The sequence below is a fragment of the Arachis ipaensis genome, chromosome B8, assembly GCF_059453495.1.
Source record: "Arachis ipaensis isolate K30076 ecotype BB chromosome B8, ASM5945349v1, whole genome shotgun sequence".
Taxonomy (NCBI): Eukaryota; Viridiplantae; Streptophyta; class Magnoliopsida; order Fabales; family Fabaceae; genus Arachis; species Arachis ipaensis.
This window is the reverse complement of record NC_142443.1, coordinates 16,604,366-16,610,137: the sequence shown is the minus strand read 5'-3', so window position 1 is coordinate 16,610,137 and position 5,772 is coordinate 16,604,366. Positions and strand designations below refer to the sequence as shown.

Below are 5,772 nucleotides of genomic sequence, written 5' to 3'. Positions count from 1 at the left end.
TATCTCTGTAAACCCTAGTGACTAGTTTAGTATAAATAGGACTTTTTACTATTGTATTTACATCTTTTGGAATATCTTTAATCTATCTCTGGACGTTTAGTTCTTAGATCAATGGGGGCTGGCCATTCGGCCATGCCTGGACCTTCATCACTTATGTATTTTCAACGGTAGATTTTCTACACACCATAGATTAAGGTGTGGAGCTCTGATGTTCCTCATGAATTAATACAAAGTACTACTGTTTTTCTATTCAATTCAAGCTTATTCCGATTCTAAGATGTTCGTTCGCACCCAAGAACATGATGAATGTGATGATTATGTGACGCTCATCATCATTCTCACTTATGAACGCGTGCCTGACAAACACTTTCGTTCTACATGCAAACAAGCTAGAATGAGTATCTCTTAGATATCTAATACAGGGGACCGAGTCCGAGATATTAGAATCTTCGTGGTATAAGTTAGAACCCATGGATGGCCATTCTTGAGATCCAGAAAGTCTAAACCTTGTCTGTGGTATTCCGAGTGGGATCTGGGAAGGGATGACTGTGACGAGCTTCAAACTCGCGAGTGCTGGGCGTAGTGACAGATGCAAAAGGATGATGAATCCTATTCCAGTATGATCGAGAACCTCCAGATGATTAGCCATGCAGTGACAGCGCATCGGACCATTTTCACAGAGAGGATGGGATGTAGCCATTGACAACGGTGATGCCCTACATAAAGCTTGCCATGGAAAGGAGTAGGATTGATTGGATGAAGACAGCAGGAAAACAGAGGTTCAGAGGAACAAAAGCATCTCTATATGCTTATCTGAAATTCTCACCAATGAATTACATAAGTATCTCTATCTTTATTTTCTGTTTAATTATTATTATTATTCAAAAACTCCATAACCATTTAATATCCGTCTGACTGAGATTTACAAGATGACCATAGCTTGCTTCATACCAACAATCTCCGTGGGATTCGACCCTTACTCACGTAAGGTATTACTTGGATGACCCAGTGCACTTGCTGGTTAGTTGTATCGAAGTTGTGAACGAAAAAGAATTTGAGACTGAGAACGTGCGTACTGAGTTTTTGGCGCCGTTACTAGAGATCACAATTTTGTGCACCAAGTTTTTGGCGCCGTTGCCGGGGATTGTTGGAGTTTGGACAACTGACGGTTGATCTTGTTGCTCAGATTAGGTAATTTTATTTTAATTTTAAGTTTTTGTTTTTATTCTTTTAATTTTCGAAAAATTTCAAAAAAAAAAATTTAAATTAATTTATGTTCTTCAAAATTTTTAAGAATGAATTCTAGTGTTTCATGAAAAATGTTGAAGCCTGGCTGGCTGTAAAGCCATGTCTAAATTCTTTTGGACTGAGACTTCAACTAATCACTTCAATGCATGTAATGCCCTGCTGAAGCTTGGCTGGCCATTGGCCATGTCTAGTGTTTTGGACCGGAGCTTTCACTGAAAGCTTGGGTGGCTAGTGAGCCATGTCTAATTCCTGGACTGAAGCTTTAGACTAAGAGTGCAAGATTCCTGGAATTCATATTAAAAATTTTTGAAATCCTTATTTTTCTTTTCTAAATAATTTTTGAAAAATACCAAAAAAATTATAAAATAAAAAAAAATCAAAAATATTTTGTGTTTCTTGTTTGAGTCTTGTGTCAATTTTTAAGTTTGGTGTCAATTGCATACATTTAATTTTCTTTCAATTTTCGAAGAACACATGCATTGAGTCTCTTTCTTGTTCTTCATGATCTTCAAGTTGTTCTTGATGAATTTCCTTATTTGATCTTTGCATTTTCATGTTTTGCATCTTTTCTTGTTTTTCATATGCATTCTTGCATTCATAGTGTCTAAAAATTAAAAATTTCTAAGTTTGGTATCTTGCATGTTTTCTTTTCTTGAAAATCTTTCAAAAAATAAAGTCTTGATGTTCATCTTGATCTTCAAAGTGTTCTTGGTGTTCATCTTGACATTCATAGTGTTCTTGCATGCATTGTGTGTTTTGATTCATAATTTTTATGTTATGTGTTATTTTTCATGTTTTTCTCTTTCCTCATTAAAAATTCAAAAAAAAATATCTTTCCCTTTTTTCTCTCATAAATTTTCGAAAATTTGAGTTGGCTTTTTCAATTTTTTAAATCTAGTTGTTCCTTATGAGTCAAATCAAATTTTCAATTTGAAAATCTTATCTTTTTCAAAATCTTTTTCAAAAATCAAATCTTTTTCATTTTTCTTATTTATTTTCGAAAATTTTAAAAATATTTTTCAAAAATATTTTTCTAAATTTTATCTCATAATTTTCGAAAATATTATCAACAATTAATGTTTTGATTCAAAAATTTCAAGTTTGTTACTTGCTTGTTAAGAAAGATTCAAACTTTAAGTTCTAGAATCATGTCTAGTGATTACTTGTGAGTCAAGTCATTAATTTTGATTTTAAAAATTTCAAATCTTTTTCAAACAAATCTCTTTCAATCATATCTTTTCAAAATTTGATTTCAAAATCTTTTTCTAACTTCTTATCTTCTCAAATTTAATTTTCAAATCTTCTTAATATCTTTTCAATCATATCTTTTTAATCATATCTATTTTCAAAATAAATTTCTATCATATCTTTTTAAATCTTATCTTTTTCAAAAATTTGATTTTAAAATATCTTTTCTAACTTCTTATCTTCTTATCTTTTTAAAATTGATTTTCAAATCTTTTTCAACTAACTAATTGACTTTTTGTTTGTTTCTTATCTTTTTCAAAACCACCTAACTACTCTTCCATATCCAATTTTCGAAAACACTTCCCTCTTTTTCAAATTTTCTTTTTAATTAACTAATTGTTTTAATTTTAATTTAATTTGATTTCAATTTTAATTTTCGAATTTCATCTTTAAATTTTAATTTTAATTTAATTAGTTTTCGAAAACTTCTCTCTCTCATCTGCTTCTATTTATTTAATTACTTACTAACACTTCTTTTCATCTCATATCTCTGCTCCTATCCTCACCCTTGTGTTTGGATTATCCATTCTTCTTCACTCTTATTCCCTTTCTTCTTCTACTAACAATAAGGAACCTCTTTACTGTAACATAGATGATTCCTCTTCTTTTCTTGTTCTCTTCTCTTTCATATGAGCAGGAACAAGAAAAATGACATTCTTGTTGAAGCTGATCCAGAACCTGAAAGGACTCTGAAGAGAAAACTAAGAGAAGCTAAATTACAACAACCCAGAGACAACCTTACTGAAATTTTCGAACAAGAAAAGGAGATGGCAGATGCACCTAACAACAATAATGCAAGGAGGATGCTTGGTGATTATACTACACCTACTTCCAAGTTTGACGGAAGAAGCATCTCAATCCCTACCATTGGAGCAAATAATTTTGAGCTGAAACCTCAATTAGTTGCTCTAATGCAACAGAACTGCAAATTCCATGGACTTCCATCAAAAGATCCCTATCAGTTTTTAACTGAGTTCCTGCATATCTGTGAGACTGTTAAGACTAATGGAGTAGATCCTGAAGTCTACAGGCTCTTGCTTTTCCCTTTTGCTGTAAGAGATAGAGCTAGAACATGGTTGGACTCACAACCTAAAGATAGCCTGAACTCTTGGGATAAGCTGGTCACGGCCTTCTTGGCTAAATTCTTTCCTCCTCAAAAGCTGAGCAAGCTTAGAGTGGATGTTCAGACCTTCAAGCAAAAAAATGGTGAATCCCTCTATGAAGCTTGGGAAAGATACAAGCAGATGACCAAAAGGCGTCCTCCTGACATGCTTTCAGAATGGACCATTTTGGATATATTCTATTATGGTCTGTTTGAGTTCTCCAAGATGTCACTGGACCATTCTGCAGGTGGATCCATTCACCTAAAGAAAACGCCTGCAGAAGCTCAAGAACTCATTGACATGGTTGCAAATAATCAATTCATGTATACTTCTGAGAGAAATTCAGTGAATAATGGGATGCCTCAGAAGAAGGGAGTTCTTGAAATTGATGCTCTGAATGCCATATTGGCCCAGAACAAAGTGTTGACTCAGCAAGTCAACATGATTTCCCAAAGTCTGAATGGATGGCAAAGTGCATCCAACAGTACTAAAGAGGCATCTTATGAAGAAGAAGCTTATGATCCTGAAAACCCTGCAATAGCAGAGGTAAATTATATGGGTGAACCTTATGGAAACACCTATAATTCATCATGGAGAAATCATCTAAATTTCTCATGGAAGGATCAATAAAAGCCTCAACAAAGCTTTAATAATGGTGGAAGAAACAGGCTCAGCAATAGCAAGCCTTTTCCATCATCTTCTCAGCAACAGACAGAGAACTCTGAACAAAATAACTCTAATTTAGCAAACTTAATCTCTGATCTGTCCAAGGCCACTCTAAGTTTCATGAGTGAAACAAGGTCCTCCATAAGAAATTTGGAGGCACAAGTGGGCCAGCTGAGTAAGAAAATCACTGAAACACCTCCTAGTACTCTCCCAAGCAATACAGAAGAGAATCCAAAGAGAGAGTGCAAGGCCATTGATATAACAATCATGGACGAACCCACAAAAGAGGAAGAGGACGTGAATCCCAATGAGAAAGACCTCCTGGGACGTGCAGTGATCAACAAGGAATTTCTCTTTGAGGAACCAAAGGACTCTGAGGCTCATCTAGAGACCATAGAGATTCCAATGAACCTCCTTATGCCCTTCATGAGCTCTGATGAGTATTCTTCTTCTGAAGAAAATGAGGATGTTGCTGAAGAGCAAGTTGCCAAGTACCTTGGTGCAATCATGAAGCTGAATGCCAAATTATTTGGTAATGAGGCTTAGGAAGATGAACCTCCCTTGCTCATCAATAAACAGAGTGATCTGGATCAACTGACATTGCCTCAGAAGAAACAGGATCCTGGAAAGTTCTTAATACCTTGTACCATAGGCACCATGACCTTTGAGAAGGCTCTGTGTGACCTTGGGTCAGGGATAAACCTCATGCCACTCTCTGTAATGGAGAAACTGAGAATCTTTGAGGTACAAGCTGCCAGAATCTCATTAGAAATGGCAGACAACTCAAGAAAACAGGCTTATGGACAAGTAGAGGACATGCTAGTAAAGGTTAAAGGCCTTTACATCCCTGCTGATTTCATAATCCTAGACACTGGGAAGGATGAGGATGAATGCATCATCCTTGGAAGACCTTTCCTAGCCACAGCAGGAGCTGTGATAGATGTTAACAGAGGAGAATTAGTCCTTCAATTGAATGAGGACTACCTTGTGTTTAAGGCCCAAGGCTATCCTTCTGTGACAATGGAGAGGAAGCATGAAAAGCTTCTCTCAATACAGAATCAAACAAAGCCCCCACAATCAAACTCTAAGTTTGGTGTTGGGAGGCCCCAGCCAAACTCTAAGTTTGGTGTTGAATCCCCACATCCAAACTCTAAGTTTGGTGTTGGGAGTCTATAAAATTGACCTGATCACCTGTGTGGCTCCGTGAGAGCCCACTGTCAAGCTATTGACATTAAAGAAGCGCTTGTTGGGAGGCAACCCAATTTTTATTTATTTAATTCTATTTTTATTTTTATTGTTCTTTTATGTTTTATTAGGTTCATGATCATGTGGAGTCACAAAATAAATACAAAAATTAAAAACAGAATCAAAAACAGCAGAAGAAAAATCACACCCTGGAGGAAGGACTTACTGGCGTTCAACGCCAGAACAGAGCATGGATCTGGCGTTGAATGCCAGAAACAAGCAACATCTTGGCGTTTAAACGCCAGGAATACACCCTGAGAAG

General features: G+C 35.8%; 1 pseudogene; it reads left to right on the top strand.

The window, feature by feature from the left end:
• The first annotated feature begins 3,125 nt into the window (after positions 1–3,125).
• LOC148547321 (uncharacterized) lies at positions 3,126–5,441 on the top strand (annotated as a pseudogene).
• Positions 5,442–5,772: the final 331 nt, after the last annotated feature.